This window comes from Triticum aestivum, chromosome 1D, assembly GCF_018294505.1.
Source record: "Triticum aestivum cultivar Chinese Spring chromosome 1D, IWGSC CS RefSeq v2.1, whole genome shotgun sequence".
Classification (NCBI taxonomy): Eukaryota; Viridiplantae; Streptophyta; class Magnoliopsida; order Poales; family Poaceae; genus Triticum; species Triticum aestivum.
Window position 1 is genome coordinate 87,176,448 of NC_057796.1, and position 19,324 is coordinate 87,195,771.

The window sequence follows — 19,324 nt, forward strand, 5'->3', positions numbered from 1 at the left end:
TGCGGCCGCACTTCGACGCCCTAATGGCAGAAGAGCTACCCGCACAGGAGGACCTCAACGAGCACCGGCTCGCAGAAAGACGAATCGCCGGCGAACAGGCGAATGACAATGCCATCGCGGACATGTGGCCATATGATCCTGGCTTCCTAAATGAGCAGTGGGCGCTGTATCAGACCATCCATAGGACCCGCAAGGCCCTCTCCGTTGTCCTTCGAGTTGTTGCGCTCGTCGTGGCGCCGCCGTCTCGCGTTGTCAACATGGTCAACGAACATGAGGAATCAGGAGATGACTTTAATTGGAGAGGATGACAGTGGGGACCCACCAGGGCCATAGCTGCACGTATGCAAGTGCCCCCTTATTATATACAACTTCTTTTTGCTTCCTCGTGGTTTCCTGACATCACGGTCCCACACCATTGTCAACCTATAGAGTCAATAAATGAGAGAATTGTACAAGGAGCGGCCGATAGCTGGGACCCAGCAGCTCAAACAGTATTTGTGTTTTTGAGGTGTCAGCAGAGTTTTTCTTGAGTGATGTTTTTGTTGTTGTTCAGATGAGCAAGGTATCAACTGGGCCGGCTGTGGCCCGTTTAGCCCAGGCCTTGAGGTATAGCTGGGCTAGCCCAGCCTAGATATTAATTTCATTCAAGCTAAAAATGGCTAGCCCAGCTATACTTTTTTTTGAGGAATACCCAGCCCAGGTCAACTTGTTATTCCCCGCCCCGCTAGGCTACAAATCTTTCCTAGGAGGGATGCATTAGGCTTAACAAGAAAATGGGCATTAAGAAATAATAAATGGGATGTAATTATAAAAACTGGGTTGTAACTCTAAAAAATGCACCAAACAGGTAATTAGTTAAAAAATATATTATTTTTGGATTTTGAAAATTTTAGTTTCATTACTTGTTGCGCGCGCAATATTTCGTTGGATTTTTCCATAATATAAATTTATTTTGAAATTATATTTAAGCTGACTAGATATTTCGGGATAAAAACATTTTGGATCCCATCAAAATGTGGGAAATTTTATTGAATTACGTTCTGAGCGGTTGGTTGAAATTATTAATCGTTGTCCTAGGTAAAAAATGGGTTGTACTTTTAACAAACTATAAATGGGTTGTAGTAAATTCCATTAAAATTCAAAAATGGGTTGTACATTCTTAGAAATCGCAAATGGGATATAGGTTCTCTGCCACACACTTGTGGGCCTACTAAGTTGACGCGTACGCAAGGCTTTGTCAACTTATAGTCAACACACGGTTCTAGCAGTAGTGGCCGTTGGATGTCCATCCAACGGATGTCGTGCTTCTTCTTCAATCTCAGATATTCTTGCTTCAGCCGCCCAAAAATGATTCCTCCCCCTGACATCTGGGGCGCACCGTTTCGGATGGCTGGCCTGTGGGCGTACTAAGTTGACGTGTACCAAGGGCTTTGTCAAATTAGTAAATATAAATGATTCTAGATACAGCGACCGTACGATGTCCATCCAACGGTCGTCGTGCTTCTTCAACCTCTGGTCTTCTTGCTCCAGCCGTCCAAACCAGCGCCGGCCGTGCCTCCTGCTCCTGCCTCCCGTGTCCGGCTGTGCTTCCACCGCTGGCCATGCTATCCCTCTATACTCACCAACACCTCCTGTTATTCTCCGACGACGGCAGCCTCACATCGCAGCCGAAGCAGTCAACCCACGTACTCCCCTCCGCATGGGCATCCACTTCCGCGTCTTTCCCAGCTCTGCGTCGTTCCCTTCCTAGGCCTCGCCATCGTCCATCGTGTTGGTGCTCTCGGCGCAGTGTGGTCAACATGGTCAACGAAGGACAGCCATCATAGGAGGACTTTAGGCGGTGAGGCTGACAGCTGGACCCACCAGCTACATATTCGAACACAAGGAAGTGCCTCCTTATTACTCGCAAAATAAAAACGATTCCTCCCCCTGATAGCAGGGACCGACCAGCTATATATCCGCACGCAAGGAAGTGGGTCCTTATCCTCCCTAACCACTGGGACCCACCTGGTCAAAGCGTACGTAGCGTTGTCTGTCTGGTCGCGAACGTGTACGTACATACTGGTCGATCTGTCTATCTACAAGTATGAACCGCAACCGAGTAAGTAGTGGGACGTGTCGTTGTAGAGCGCCCGACATAGCAGTTCACGCAGTCCCGTCTAAGTCTTGTACATGTACGTATAGTCACAGGGCAAAAAATACGGCCACATAAGTACATACGGGCGGGGTCTCGAGCGCGTACTCGCGCATATATACGGACGGCCAGGACTTGTGTACATGGAGAGGCAACGGACGGCAGCAATGACGTCCTGTTCATCGAGCAGAGAACCGGCTGGGTCGGAACGGAGAAACAACGTCTTGTTCATCGGGAGGCAACCGACTGGGTCAGAATGCGTCCTATTCAAGGGAGCCAACCATCTTGGACATAATAGCCGAAACGGGGTCTGGCGTACTACAGAACGGAGGAAACGGCCTTCTGTTCGACCGGCCACGGTCGAAATGGGATCATGTTCATCGGGAGTGGTCTGGCCTACCGCAAAACGGAGGAAACAGACTTGTGTTCGAGTGCCTACGGTCGAAACGGGGTCCTGTTTATCGGCAGGGGTGTGGCGTACCGCAAAACGGAGGAAACGGAGTTGTGTTGGAGCGCCTATGGTCGAACTTGGGTCCTGTTCATCTACCGTCTACTGCCTCGCTCCAGCCTCCACGAGCTACTGTTCATCCATCGTCGGCCTCCTCCAGCCTCCACGGGCTACTGTTCATCCACGGCTACTGTTCATCCAGCCTCCACCGGCTGCTGTTCATAGAGCCTCCACGGGGTCCACTACAAGAAATATGTCAACTTGTGACCTTCTCTTAGTGACCCCAGCTAAATTGGTCGTAAATTCACGGCCATTTCGCTTGGAAGGGCTCAAACCCTGAAATTGCTTACACCAAATGGTCACAAAGCAGACAAGAGGCGCCAATGACCTTATTTCTACCTGATTACGACCAATATAAATGGTCATAAGGTTGTGAACGTGGATGCATTGGTACTTATTGCTATGACTAGGCGCCACCTCATCAGTTTTGCCTATGTGTCATGTCCATGTGTCAATTTTTGCACTAGGTTGTGAAGCAACCTATATTTCTGTCATTCCCAAAATTCCCAAAAAAATTGGGCATTCTTTACTATCCAAATCATTGCCTCATGACAATATTCAACTCCATTTGCCTGGTAAATCTTCCTCGGTAAATTTCCAAAGTTTTTGTTCAACTCGAACTATTTGTGAAGGAAGTACTAGCTAGGCATATCCTAATGAGCTCAATTTTTGCCACATCTTCTATATTCCCAAATCATTGCTCTCCACAAAATTTGAGCCCCATCTAACAATACATGTGAGTGTGGCTTCAACATTCATATTTCTGTCCAGTGTGGTACGTTGCAAAGCAAGTGACACCTAGGCTCCTCCATTTGAGCTGCAAATTTTCCAAGATAGTGTCCTTAGTGGATGATCATCCTCGGCCAAAACTCAGGCCCATTGGCCATGTGCATTTCTCATACCACTAATCAAACACTTGGGTGCTAATTCATGTTTGACCATTGTTCGGTCTCCTCGTGAGATTCTTCTGCTGTTATTTTATTCCAAGCATCTACCTGGGGCGTGCCAAACCTACTAGACATGCCTAGGCTTCCCAAAACGCATGGCAACGCCACGGTCACGCGATGACCACGCGGCGGGCATGCGAGTCTACGCGCTTTGGAGTTGGGGCCCTGGGCCCCCGTCCAAACCTCAACGTATCACCACCAAACCATGTATTTATGCTTAAATAGATACTTATGTACCTAGAAATGATTTTGGAAAAATAAATAGCAAACTATGAGGCAGCTACAGTTCAAATTTGACCCGCTTCCTGCTGAATCGGCGGGAATTTGTCTTTTTCACTAGAGATGGATCGAAGATTTTGACACCCAACCATTTTGTCAATTGTGCATTAAATATGTCCTAGTATTTTAGAAAATTGATTTGGTCCAATTTTGCAACAAATATATGGTAGGTCCTTCGCAAAAAAAACTCATTTCGGGCACTCAGAAAATGGAAAATGAAGTTTCCGTGCAAAGAAAATGAAAACTCCCTTAGGAAACATTGTTTGGAATTCCAAGATGCACCCTTGTGCACAATATGAGATCATTTGAACAAACTATTCCATGAATATGGCCATAAGATTGATCATTTGGCTTGAAAGCCATGAATCTTCACGCATGATAGCTCATTTCTGAGAACACTTTTTTGAAATAATTGTCGTATTACAAGTTTATTATTTTTCCTGGAAACTTGGTCACATATGATGACACAATGCGAAGGTTTTCCAATTTTTTTTAATTTTTTATGCCCGTTTCAAAATGCGGTCAAAACGGCTGGCTTGACCGTTCCTAGCTAGTGGTTGAATCTTGGAAAACTTTTGATGTTTCTCTAATTAAATAGATACTTATTTACATAGAAATGATTTTTGGAAAAAAAGAGAAAACTATGAGGCAGCTGCAGTTCAAATTTGACCCGCTTCCTACTGAATCGGCAGAAACTTGTCTTTTTCACAAGAGGTGGGTCAAAGCTTTTGACACCCAACCATTTGGTCAATTGTGCATTAAATATGGCCTAGTATTTTATAAAATTGATTAGGTCCAATTTTGCAACAAATATATGGTAGGTCCTTCACAAAAAAACTCATTTCGAGCACTCAAAAAATAGAAAATGAAAACTCCCTTAGGAAACATTGTTTGGAATTCCAAGATGCACCCTTGTGCACAATATGAGATCATTTGAACAAACTATGCCATGAATGTGTCCATAAGATTGATCATTTGGCTTGAAAGCCATGAATCTTCACGCACGATAGCTCATTTCTGAGAACACTTTTTTGAAATAATTACCGTATTACAAGTTTATTATTTTTCCTGGAAACTTGATCACATATAATGACACAATGCGAAGGTTTTCCAATTTTTTGATTTTTTTGAATTTTTTATGCTTGTTTCAAAATGCGGTCAAAACGGCGGGCATGACCGTTCATGGCTAGTGGTTGAATCTTGGAAACCTTTTGGTGTTTCTCTGATTAAATAGATACTTTTGTATATAAAAATGATTTTTGGGAAAAATAAATAGCAAACTATGCGGCAACTGCAGTTTAAATTGGACCCGCTTCCACCTGAATCGGCAGAAATTTGTCTTTTTCACGAGAGGTGGATAAAAGCTTTTGACACCCTACCATTTGGTTAATTGTGAATTAAATATGGTCTAGTATTTTAGAAAATTAATTTGGTCCAATTTTGCAACAATTATTTGGTAGGTTCCTCACAAAAAAACCGCATTTTAGGCATTCGAAAAATGGAAAATGATTTTTTCGTGCAAAGAAAATGAAAAATTCCTTAGTCAACATTGTTTGTCATTCAAGGTACAAACTTGTGCACAATGTGAGACCTTTTTTTTTAATTTTTCATGTGTAAAAGTAGAAGAAAAACAAAAGAAAATACACAAATCACATATACTCTATTCCCATTGGTGGAGTTGGTTTGACACGGATTGATGACATGGCGCCCATCCATCCATCCATCATCCCACATCCATCCATCCATTTATCTATAGAGCACAAAAAAGAAAATGAAAAGGGGAAACCCCACAGACCCACCCACCCCGATCCATCCCTCCCACACCCCCTCTCGTCTCCCACCCACCCCCGATCCCATCCCTCCAAAACCCTAACCCGCACCCGCACTCCTCCTTCCTCGGCTCCTCGCCGCCGCCACCTCCTCCCCGTCCCGCAGCAGCGCCCACCGCGTCACCTGCCGGCCGCCCTTGCGGGTGGCCGCGTCCGCGGCGACGACGGAGGCCGCGATCGGTCGTCTCCCTATCCGCCTCTCTCCCTAACGCCAGACCCAATCCGCCGCCGTCCTCTTCTCAAGTCGCACCGCGACCTCCAACCTCATCGTCGGCAGCCCCTCCCCTTTCCTCCTAGATCGACTCAAGCTGCTCATGTCGTGGCCAGATCTGGCAGGAATTCCCTCCCTCCCACCTCGCTCCGCATCCCGATCCAGATGCACACATTGACAGAGCTTTTGGCAGCTCCTGCTCAGCTGCTCCCATGGGCCTCTGTCTGTCCGTGGCCAACGCCCACCGCCGGGCCGTGCAGCACGACGACACCGTCGACGTGATGGTGTGTGGCAGCGGCTCCAACTACTAAGGGATGGATGGATGCAGGCGGGCACATCAACCCGGCGGTGACCTTCGGGCTGTTCCTGGCGAGATCATCGGCACCTTCTTCCTCGTCTACACCATCTTCTCCGTCACCGACGCCAAGAGGAACGCCAGGGACTCCCACGTTCCCGTGAGTACCATCACCGCCGTTCTTCCCCCTATTGAATCTCCTTACTGTGTGTGCTTAATGGTGTGTGGAACGTCAACAGATCCTTGCCCCGCTGCCAATCAGGTTCGTCGTGTTCCTGGTCCACCTGGCCACCATCCCCATCACCGGCATCAACTTGGCGAGGAGCCTCGGCGCGGCCATCATCTACAACAGGGAGCACACCTGGTCAGACCACGTGAGTGAACTAAAACCGAAACTAAATCCTAACACCCGCCTTTTCCTTTGTCTGAACTTGAAAGCATGGCACTTGTTTTTTGCAGTAGTAGTAACTACGGGCATGTGGTAACTTTAAGTTGATGCAGGCGCATAACTACTCTAGCACACCTAATTAACTGATGTGTAATTGAGAAGCTTAATCTGGTGAACCGATGTGACAGTAGCAGCAATAATTGAACTAATGCTATATGTAGGCTTAACAAACTGAGCAAGGGAAACCATTATATCCCCTTGTTTTATGATTTAGCTTTTACTTCTTCTGGCCAAACATGTGCTTTAGCCTTTTGCCTTTTCTTATCAATAGTTGTTTTGCTTGTTTTTGAGCTACTGCCACTTTGAGCTGTTGTACATTATCTGGTGTACATTTTGTGGTCTAGAAACAAAATTACTAAGCAAGGTGAAGCCCTGAGCTTGACTTCATCGATGTGCTCTATGTATATTTATTTACTGCTATAACATGGATATATATTCAGCTTTAATGTTAGTTGTAGCGCTAACACATCCATATGTGAAAAAAAGGGTTCAGACAGAACTATGCTTGCTAGTACTATCTCTCTAAAACATGTGCAATTTGAATCCCAACAATCCAACCTGGTAATGGCAGATTTTGCCTTCTTAGAGTTGTATTGCGATTTAATTTAGTGCTACATGGTTTTAGATTTCTTTGTTCACTTGAGCATTAAAACTAAGTAAGATGCGTATTTGACACATGGTATCGGCAAGGACAGAATGGCTTCTGATGTGTTGTGCTTATGTATTATGATTGCAGTTGCCGACCTCTTCCCGGGCTTCGCAACCAGCTTCCAGCAGGTCTACGCGCTGGCGCAGTGCGACGTTTACTGCAGCAACTATGTCACCCAGCCCGTGCAGCGCGTCGCGGTCGAGTGCGGCGGCGCCCCCTCCGACCAGGTCTACCTCGACAAGTGCTACATTACCCCCACTATTTCATGAATGGTTCATTACAGTAGTTCTTTCTGCAGTAATTTCAGTGTTTCATAGATTAAGATTACATATGTATGTTCATGAATGATGAGTAGTTTCAGTTATTTCCCAACTTGAAAGAAACCGGAATAGGCAGTAGTAGGACAATGAGTCATCCTGCACTAGTACAAGTACATGAACAAGTAGTATTATACGAGTTAGTGTTGATTTTCAAATTTGATGCTCTCTAATGATTGCTCACGTGCCCTCAGGAATCTGTTATTCCTTTTTCATCATCAGGATGACAACAAGTCTTCTTAGTGGGATCAGACGGCACATTGCCGTTGCCAAAAACACTGTGATGTCGTTTCGCTTGTATGCCATGCTCTCGCACCAAATCCTGGTATATATATGCTGATCCCATGTTGAACCTGAGCTCAATTATTTTGGGAAATACTGAGACATCAGATGGCCTATCATCATCTTTACGTAGTTTTTAGTTGACTTATCGTTATGTATAAGCAGCTCATCTGGCGGCAGTACTATTGGTTATTATTTATAAGAAGTCATACTGATCATGAAAAATATGCCACAGTAAACTTTGAAACAATACTGATAACAGTTTCACATAGTTGTGCCCCTTTATATTGCTTGCTCTCACTCAATAGGCACCATTTGTCCATTTCTGTTCCATATCTCTTACCCTGATGTTGAAAAAGTAATTAAGTCTTGAACTACTTGAATCATTGATGTGCTGTAAATCTATGCTCGGTTCTATATGCGAAGGTAGACACTATCTTTGCTGCTTGTGTCTTGAATAAATAAATAAAATTATGTAATGATGATCTGAAATGTCACACAGGTGACCATTTGTGATGTCGCCACCTTCATGCCGGTTGGAGGTGCTGCTGCTGCATCTGGCGGAGCTGCAGCTGCTGCCCCAAAGGGCAACCTTCATCAAACACAACCCCATAAAAGGGCCTCAAGGTTCTGTGCCCCATCGCCCCTCTTTCTAAATTACTGAAACGAAAATGGCTAGGCCTGATGTGCCTCTTGTATCTATTGCTCGATTTGTTATGATTTGATTCACCAAGAGTGATTCTTCTACAATCTTGTAGTATGGTTAAATGGAACAACGAGGGATGTTTCTAATTTGGTTATTGCTAGAATAATTCATCGACTTGAGATATGCTGGGATGTTTTGCCTGTCCTTACTGAAGAAGATAAGAAAGGAATTTAATTGGATGGTCCCTTTCATCGTGCTTAATTATGTTCTGCTTGAGTTTACTGCCTTATTATGTTCTGCTTGAGTTGACACTATTTATGTCCAAACCTGGGTTTATACTCTTTGCTTGTTGTCATCACTCATTGGTTGGGCTGTTTACTTAATGTATTTGTTGTCCGATTGCTCCATCATATTTCTTGATGTACTTCTACATATATATGTTGGTTGTAATCTGCTTGAACGATCCAAGTACTTGATATTCCATTCTGTTCTTGTAGGTGAATGGAGCTTGTGTTGTTGATAGAACACCGTTGATGACTTCTTCCTATGTTGAAGAGCATGTTCTGTGGTATCCAAGAGTAGCTAGCTTTAACTTGGTAGAGCGTTTTATTTTTCAATCGCAATATTTGTGATTGTGTGGAATATTGTATGGTTATGTACGTGAAGTTTTAAGTTCCTGGGCATGCAATATTTGTAGGTTAAACTGGTTGTTGTGATGTGAACGAGTGTATGGAGTTTCACATGTTCTGTTCTGTACAGAATATATTGTAATAAACCTATTTTGGTTGTTATTTGAAGATTTTCATATTCTTTTCTTCTTTCTGTTTGATATATACTGCTTAAAAAGCGATGTGGATCCACTGCCAGGAAAAATCTGACAATTGGGACCCATCTAAAAACTGGACTGCAAAAAACCCTCGAAAATAAAAATGAAATGGACCGCAAAAGGCCATGCCTAGAAAATAAAAAGGCCAAATTGTTGGGCCAGGCCCATGTAGCTAGAGAAAATTCATAGAAAAAATATACATTAAAAAGGCCGAATTGTTGGGCTAGGCCCATGTAGAAACCGAATTGGACCGGGCTGAATCTTATGCCACATCAGCTTGCCACGCTGGATGCCTACGTGGCCTGAGGAGGTTGCTAGTGACCAAAAATTTGGTCATGGAACCAATGACCTTTTACATATCACAAAGAAGGTCACTAATTTCAGTTTATGACTGCCAACTTTTGACCTTCTGTTTTTGGTCACAAAAAGGTCGCAAATGAAAAACTATGACCTTTCAACGACCAATAGTGAGGGTCACAAGTTGACATATTTCTTGTAGTGGTCCTGTTCATCCACCCCCAACCGGCTGGCGTGCGACGGCCTCCTCAGGGTCCTATTAATCCAGCGGCAAGGGCCTACTACCACGGGGTCCTGTTCATCCAACCCCCACCGGGAACTGTTCATCCACAGCCAACCAACCGGCTCGACTCACCACGTCTCGACTCGTTCTACATACCGCATGCACGGTAGCAACAGTCACTGTTCATCAAGAGGCAACCCAACACCGGCTGGCTACGTCTCGCACGGGGGCTCGATCGGCTTCAGTAAGCAGCAATAGTGATCGATCACTCGGGTTTAGTTAGCAGCAGCAGTGAAGGAATTGCTCGGGTTTGGTCAGCAGCGAATGAATCGCTCGGGTTCAATTAACAGCCAAGGGATTGATCGCTTGGGTTAAGTAATGTCCTATTGCTCTAGGTTCAGATAGCCAACGCCTCGCACACACGCGCGTACACGAGAGAAACGCGCAAACCACAGTGCATCGCTCGGCCCCAACCACCCACCGTAATAGGGAACTCCCCGATATTTTCCTCGCCCTCGCTTCTACCATGGTTTTTTCCGTCATGGACGGCCCAAAGAATGTCATGCAGCTGCGTATCTGGCCCACCCAGGATGAAAAGCCCATTTTCTTTCATGATTTTTTGTCATAGAAGTAGGATCCCACCACATCTATGATGATACTGGGTTTTGTAACAATTATCGTCATAGAAGTGTCATAAGCATGACAGAAAAAATTCTCGTTCGGCCCAAAATGTCATGGATGTGTCTTTTCACTGGTACACGTCGGTGCTATACAAATGGTTTTTAACCCCTTTCCGCGACGGCGTTCAAAACCGTCACCTAGTGAGTGTGGCCGATAGGGGGTCCTTCCCACACGACCCAGAAACCGTCGGGGATATGCCCTCCTGGCACACACGCTCGGCAAAATGAGTTCGTGTCCGACCAGTGAGCACTCAAATACAGAAATACGTATAGTAGTGCTAATTATACAGGCGAAATCATTTCCGGTCGTAAGTACATCCCACACAGTCAATCACCGCTAAACGTTTCCGTTCGTATATACATCCCACACAGTCACTCCAAGGAAAATGTTTGTGCAAGGTGCTGTAACACAAACAGTTTTCAAGAGAATGTCGTGTGTGATTGTTCATTGATCCAACACGGTTTATTCCCAGAAACTGTGTGCGTTGCCTGAGGTCATCGCCCACGGTGTTTTCTCAATAACCATTTGCAATAGGAACCAATTAGCGGGCTAATTGCCCTATTATTAATAATCCATTTACTAATCTAATTGACATTCATATTAAGCACATAATATATTCCATTTCCATATTAAGGACGCAAGATTTCATAATTGAAATACATCGGAGTACAACATGATATAGCTTCAGCACTCAGCTACCCCATTACACGACTGCACCAGCAGCAAGTTTCACATGCAACATCTAGAACCTTTCGAAATTAGCATCATAGATGGTACATAGAGAGATGCATCTCATCTGAAAACTGCTGAAGCGAAGGCGAATATTGAGCCTTCATTCATGTTGAAGGTCTTTGCAACTTTAGGCCAGTGCCTGTGGATGATTGACCGTCCATCCTTCGACCTCTTCAGGAACACTTCAATATTGAACCGTGGGTGTTGTATGAAAACTTTCCTCGCCTCCTGACCACAGAGGTGGTTTGAGAGGTAATCATCAGTGAACCCTGAAAACAAGGATGTGCATAAATATCTTCTCTATATTGGAAATGGGGCAAAGGAATAAAAAAGGCAAGGTATAATAGTTAGTACCATCTTGTAAACCTCAGTGCTTCCCATTGTTTCCGTGCAACACATATAAGGTAGTTAGTCATCATAATAAGTAAGTGTTCGCATGCTATTAGTAAAATATGTTGATGATAAATAAGCACATTGCAGATTCATCAGATTAATTCAAGCCACATGGAAAACCCATTTATCCAACCAAGCATGATTAAGAACTAGGAAATATAGCACTTGTATATGTTTCTAATGTATTAAGTGCATACAAATTCGATTTATTCCTCACATCGTATACAATAACAGAATGCAGCCACAATAATTGAACATCGCATTGCAGAATTGATCCAAGCAGTTAACTGAACACCACAACAAATGAACCAAACGTTAACTGAGCACCACATTGCACAATATAACATTCTCCTAATAGAAGATCAGACAGTTAACCAAACCAAGCATGCTTAACAACTTGGAAATATAGCAATCGTATTTGTTTCTCATGTATTTAGTACAGCCAAATTTGATTTATTTCTCACATGGTATACAATAACAGAATGCAGCCACAACAATTGAACATCGCATTGTAGAATTGAGCCAAGCAGTTAACTAAACACCACAACAAATGAACCAAACGTTAGCTGAGCACCACATTGCACAATATAACATACTCGTAATAGAAGATCAGATAGTTAACCAAACCAAGCATGCTTAACAACTTGGAAATATTGCACCCTGAAGAATTGAACATCACATTTGCATAATTGAACCAAGCCGTTAACTAAACACCACATTGCACGACATATAGAACATATACACTATAGCAAAAGATTGCATGGTAAAAGTAGATAGCACAATTCACTAGAATTTTTTAAGGAGAGGCAGTAGCTAGCAAACTGAACATGGGTCCTTATAGTGAGCTAATAAGACAAGCTACTCCTCATTGTCAGAGATATCGATGACGATTGGCTCCTTGGACATGGAAGAGGGCAAGGCCTCCGCATCGTGGGTGCCCTTTTTGTAGTGGTGAGTTGCCTGAGCCGCTCCGGGCACCAACCTGCTGGCTCTCGAGATGAGGTAAGCACGTGCACGCTGAGAAAACACCTCATAGTCTTCATCGAAGGCACCGACGGTGGCCTCAAGAAAACGCCACAAACTGTCGTTTAAATCAGCCAACCACGTCGTGGTGTCGGCGCGCGAGGCGTCATCGGTGGCATCGACGGCGAGGTGCTCCTCCAAGATCTGGGGTCGGCACGAATGGCAGCCATCGCGACCTCATCCGGGCGTGCGGCCGCGATTTGCTTCTCTGCTGCCAAATTCTCCTTGAGATCCTAGCTATACTGTGTGCACCATGGCTTAGGCCGGGGCTTATTTGGTGGAGGGGTCGGTGATTTGGGTGGAAGGTGCCGCGCTCGCGTCGGCGGTCGGGGCATGTGGGATGTGGAAGGAGGAGGAGGATGCGGGTCGGGTGTGGATTACCTGCCTGGATAGGCGAGGCCGAGCAGCGTGAAGGAGGGTCGCCAGCAAGGAGGCGGCGCTGCAAGCAAGGAGTGAAGGTTTCAACTTGGAAAGGAAGGCAGAAACAGGGGAAATGTGGCTTTTGCTAAGGGGAGGGGGCGGGGAGGAATATATTTCCGCGGAAGCCGAAAATTTGGAATCGCTTCGGCGAAAAAACTGGCGCGCAAAGTGTCATCAGACACGGTCCCTTATTCAGAGTGGGCTGTGGACTGTAGCCATGGCACCTTCTCGTGTAAGCCGTATGCGTACTATACTCCAACGGTGCTCCAAGATACTGTGTGCTGCATCTCACACGGTTGATTATAATAAAGTGTGTGGGATCTACTTGATTTTTTGTCTTGATTTGAATTACATAATGGGGTCACAGTGGCCATCGATGGTGTTTGAATTGCTAGACCTTTTGTCTGTAGTGAACATGCAAATATATATGTGTCATAAAAGAATTGGAATTATTCAGGGTTCGTTTGGACATTTTTACGCATTAAGTGAGTTTTCAATGCATTTATGTGCATAATTCAAATTTGAACTACATGCACATGCTCCAGTGCATATAAATTGGTTGAAAAATCAAATCTTTGTCCTTGGGTGCATGCTTAGGTCCCATGCAAGAAATGGGAATGAATGTCAAACACCCTGCCACTGTCACTCGGCCGCAAACATTGAGATACCTGGTTTTTAAATTCTAGTAAATCCAAAACTCGTCTGAACTTCATGAAACTTGGCATGCTCTCATGGAGCGGCATCAAATTGCCGTGTGTCAGGAGTTTTGGGCGACATATGCCAAAGGATGGCTTATCTTGGTGGGAGCTAGTAAGACGTCGCCGATGCGTGGAAACAAGATAAGGCATAGACACGAACGCCGGTGCACTTTACCCAGGTTCGGGGCTCTCCTAGGAGATAACACCCCTAGTCCTGCTCTACGGGGTCTCCGCATGATCACTAACTCAACAAGTGACTACAAGTGCTCCTTGAGTTGTTTGGCTAGAGGAGGAAGAAGGGCAGGGCTGGCTCTACTCCTCCCTCTACGTGGTGTGTGTAGTTTCTCAGGGGCTGAACCCTTTGCATGGGTGCCTTGGGGGGTTTATATAGGCCTACCCCCAGGGGCACAATGGTAATCTGGCTGGGTGGTAGGACCCGACTGTCAGCCTCTCTAGTCGCCGGCTTCTCCGCCGGCAGGTGGGCCCGCCGCCTGGTGGGTCCTGCCGGCTGTCTCGTACTCGGCCGACAGGCCGCTCCCGCCGCTGGCGGGTCTTGCCGGCTGCTTAGTACTGTAGCCGTGCCACTGATGATGTGTGCTTTGTCGGGGGGAGCGTGGCTACAGTCCCGCCGCTTGATGGGCGTTCACTGTAGCCACTCCCCGTCTCTTCTGATTAATGGCGCACGGACTCCAAGGGAGGGGGAGGGCCGCCTGGTCAGGAGTCGGCCTCCCCACAAGGCGGCTGATCAAGGCTCGCCATCTTCTAGCTTCTCACGGACAGGTGGGACCCGCCGCCTGTAGGCCGTACCGACAGTCCGTCGTGGGAGCATGGCCTTCTCTGCCGCGGGTGATGTCATGGGCTGCGTGGCAACAGTGCCGCGCCAGGCGAGGGGTGTCCGCCCAATACGCCGCACTATGGCCACGCTCCACCCTGGATTCGGGGGTGGCAGACTGCACTGTAGCCACGCTCCACCCTGGATTCGGGGGTGGCAGACTGCACTGTAGCCACGCCCCGTCTCGTCGTGTTTATGTGGGTGCCAACTTCGAGGGCACGAGGGGCCGCCTGCTAGGAGTCGGCCCACTCGGCGGTTGTCTTTTGAGTTTTGCCGCCTCCTAGCAACCGGCCGTTTGGACCAACCGGCTCCAGGAAGGTGGCCTTCTGCCTTTGATTCTTGAGGGGCGCAGCCGGCCCCGATGTCTTGAAATACCATGGGAGGCTGATGAGGCTAACTGTGGTCATTTACTCTGACAGTAGTCCCCGAAGCTGGTGGGGTGCCGCGGCTGAAAGAGCCTAGGAGCCTTAGCGGCTTCCTACTCCGAGTGGTCTGGCTGATCTTGCTTCATCCGTCTTCCGGAGTGCCGACTGTCAGGAGTCGGTCAAGACCAGGTCGGCCGCCTGGTGATTTTGAAGCGTCGTGGCTTGAGCCAGATGGCACGCCAGCCGGGTGCCAGGCTTGCCGCCCGCTACCTGCGTGCCATGCAGCGCTAGCCGGGCCAGCCTGCCGGCCCACGCGTGCGACAAGACGTTGCTGCAGGCTGGGGCCCACAACTATCGTGCCTCGGCGAATGGGCAGATCCGCTGTGGCCGAGGCGGAAGGTTAGGACTCTGTGCGCAGTAACTACACGCCGTTACATCACGGTAATTGCGGGGTCATGGGATCGTGGGCGCAGTTAATCCCATGACCTCCCACGTTCTCGCCTCCTCGTCTCCGACGCTTGGGCTATAAGTAGGGGGAGGAGGGGGTGGCAGATGCACGCACGCCCTCCTCTCCTTTCTCCTTCCTTCTCTTTGCTGCTACCGCCGCACTCCCGTATCTTGTCGAAGTGCTGCCGCAGCCCATCGTCGCCAGGCCCGTTTTCCCCGCAGCGTCGCCGCTCCGCCACGGTCTTGCGCGTTCATGACCGCGCCATGCCTCCGTCGGCTCGAGCTCTTATGGCGCGCGAGCGTGCCAGCGACTGGGACGGCTCGAATGTCCATGACGACCACCTCTCCTTCCTTCGCCAAACGCGTCAGCTGCCTGGCGCGGGCTATGTAGAGGTATGCGCCCCGCCGGAGAAGGAGATCACGCCGGCGCCGGAAGACGGCGAACGCGTCGTCTTCCGGTCGCATTTCCTTCATGGCTTCGGCCTGCCGGCTAGCGGCTTCTTCCGTTCCTTCCTCCAATTCTATCGCCTCCAGCCGCACCACCTCACACTGAACACGGTGGTGCTGATGCCCGCCTTCATTACTCTCTGCAAGAGTTACCTTGGCGTTCTCCCCACCCTCGAGCTCTGGGGGGAGTTTCTACACCAAGCTCGGCACCGCCGTCAAGGGGGAGGCGGCCTAGTGCGGAGCCTTCATCGCGGTGCGACGTCCGAGCTCCGGGAATAGCTTCCTGTCCATTAGCTTGACATAGTCAGTCAAGCTGTGGCAAAAATCTTACTTCTATGTCAAGGATGTCCACCCGACGGCCGACTTCATGAACCTGCCGGCTTATACAGCTGGCCCGCCGGCTGAACCTTGCACCAACTGGACTTTCAAGCCGAGGACACTGTCGGCCGCCTCCAACGCTGCCATCGCTTGGCTCAAGGAGATGACGGAGTCGGAGGGCCTCAAGGGGTCGGACTTGCTGACCGCCTTCGTGGTGCTCTGGGTGCTCCCTCTTCAAGGCCGGCCTCATTTGATCAGCCGGATGAGCGTGCACCAAGACCCGTGCCTTATGTGCACCAAGGAGATGCGGACCCGGAAGTGGCCCAGCTGGTGAACTATATCTCGAACTGCAAGCTCTTGGAAGCAGAGTGGCAGTTTGGCAAGCGACCATACTCCCGCTGCCCGCGGTGAGTCTTCAATTCTTTTCTCTTTATTTGTCGGGTTCTGCTTTGCCGCCTAATCAGTCGGTCACGATGCAAATCTTCACAACCCAGCTGGCAGCCGACGCCCTGGAACAGGGTCAGGAGTACCTGCCGGACCAGTCAGTGAGTGACGCGGACGACCCCGACTTGGGGGCGGCCGCCCTGGAAGAAGACGACACCACAGGTGGCGGTGGCGGAGCAGGCGGCTCCAGAGGAGGAGGCGTCGAGGACTGGCCCAACGACTACGAGGAGGCCGAGCCGCTCCGCCCCCAGGGCGTCGATAGGGCGGGCGCGAGCTCCTCAGCGGCGCCGACCTCGCCAGGCGGCGCGCCGAAGCGCCGAGCCGGCCCGCCGTTCTTCGGCAGCTGGCGGAAAAAGCCCAGGAACACGACCACTGTGACCAGACGGCAAGAGGCCGCCACCAAGGCGGCCCAGTTCCAGAGGGCCCCGAAGCAGCCGCCCACAGTGTTTTCGTAAGTTTTTGCTATCTCTTGCGCTTTCTTTTTCTTCTTTCTTGCAAACTCCTTCTGAGTTTCTTCTTTTCCTTGTTTGAATAGGGCCCCGCTCTCTGTTGAACAGTCAGAGTATGCTTCCGTGATTGGGGCGATGGAAGGTTCCGCCAACACCCGCCGTGTTGACCCGCGCGCCAAGCTCCAGGCGGCGACGGAGCGGAACACGCAGGAGGCACATGAGGAGCGGGAGGAGGCGGAGCGACAGAAGACGGCGGCTACCAAGACGGCGCAGGATGAAGCCGACGCGGCCACCAAAGCTCAGGCTGACGCCACGGCCAAGGAGCGGGCGGACGCGACCGCCAAGGCGCAGGAGGCGGAGGTGGCCCATAGCGAGGCTCCACAACTTGTCATCCCACTGCGCTCCACGCCACCCGCGCCCGAGATCCCGGCGCCGACTGGGGGAGCCAGCAATGACTAGCTGGTCATGGAGAGGGGAGGGGGCGACGTCATCATCTTAGGGGCGGAGGTGCCCCTGCAAGCGCCGAGTGCCGACACGCAAGGCAGTCGGCCTGAAGTGCCACCGGCGCCACCAGCTGACAACGAGTTGGTGGTGGGTTCGACTCCGGTGGTCCGCACTCCAGGGCGCCATCGTTCGGAGAAGGCGGCGTCCGCACCAAGGCCGCTGGACTTTGGGGCCGCAAGTTCTTCGGCCCCTGATGCCGAGGCCAGCAGCGCCGCCCCACCAGGGTGGACTCTTGGGGGCGGGACGGGCTTGCTGAATCGGGCAGGGAATGACGTCCAGGCCCATCTTTAGGCCCAAGGCGCCGCCCTACAACAGTACACAAAGGAGTTCTTGGCGACGCGCGCAGCCATTCGGGTATGTCTCTTGGCGTCCAGGCAGCGAAGGACGGCGAGGCCAGCCTCCTGGCCGAGTTCGAGACTGAGCGTTCGAGCTGGGCCGAGAAGGAGAAGGCGCTGAACGATGGCTATGGCAATATCGAGGACATGATCGACGGTGAGTTGCCTCTTCCTTTTGAACAGCCGCCGACTGCTGCAGAAGTCGGCTTCTGGCTTCTAATATTTTCTTCTTGTGCGGAGTTCTTCCCTCGCTACGCCGTTGCCGCCGGTCAGGCCATCGAGGCACGCCGCGACAAGCGAAGGAGCGAAGGCGCGGAAATCGCGCCCAACGTGCCTCGGACCCTCAACGAGCAGCTTCTCGCCATCCAGGCACGCCTTCAGCCGGCTCATCGAATGCTTCGCCGCCTGTAGCACGTCGGAGCCCAGGTGATGTCCGCCCTCTGGCCAGAAGCCAACATTCCGCACACTCCTCGTCGAACTGCCGACTGGCTGGAAGTGGCAGTTGGCCGTCTTGAGGCGTGGAAAGGCTCTTCGGCCCGGGCGGGTGCACACAGGGCCATGGAATTCATCAAGGCCTGGTATCCCAGGCTGAACCTCGACCAGTTGGCCACCTTCTGGCTGGAGGCCACTGGGGAGTTGGCGGTGGTGGCAGCTAAGCTTACTCAGCGTGCGGCGGCGATTGCCGAGTACACCAACACCAATAACTTCATCCCCGAGCTGGACGAGGAGGGTGTCGAGCTGTCGCCCAACTGGTTCGGGCTGAACCCGGCTCATGGCGAGGACTTGATGGAGGAGATCACCTCCAGCGATGAAGGTGAGGACGAGGAGGGCGAGGATGGCGAAGACGACGTGCCGGAGGACGGGGCGGATGGGGAAGTCGGAGTGGATGGCCAGCCTCAGCTCGATCGCGCCTCGAGCAACGAGTCGCAAGTGAGCACGTCGACTGCTGCTGAAGGCGACCAAGCCGAGACACGCCAGCCAACCGCTCCACCAGCCGGCGCAGCCGACTCCACCAACCTGCCGGACCCGCCTACTGCTCCCCTAGCCTAGGCGGCCAGTTTTATCTTTAACTTTTCCTGCTTCGTAGTTTCTTTGAACAAACTTGTTAAATTTGCGCAGTTCCACCCGCTGGGGGTGTATTCAAACTTCGTTGAATGCTGGCCAAGGGCCTTTTGATATATAAATTAATGCTCGCACGAGTTATGCTTTTGCCGAGTTCCGACGTTTCTTGATTTCTGTTCTTTGGCCTTTTTCCTTTACCGCCCTCCCATGGCTGTCGTCTTGCCAGCCGGACAGCCGCTCTGCGGACTGTGGCTGGGTCAAGTACCTAGCCATGTTGGGAGGG

General features: G+C 49.6%; 1 pseudogene; it reads left to right on the forward strand.

Annotated features, from left to right (window-relative positions):
• The first annotated feature begins 6,120 nt into the window (after positions 1-6,120).
• On the forward strand, positions 6,121-8,563 carry LOC123165995 (aquaporin PIP1-3/PIP1-4-like; annotated as a pseudogene).
• Positions 8,564-19,324: the final 10,761 nt, after the last annotated feature.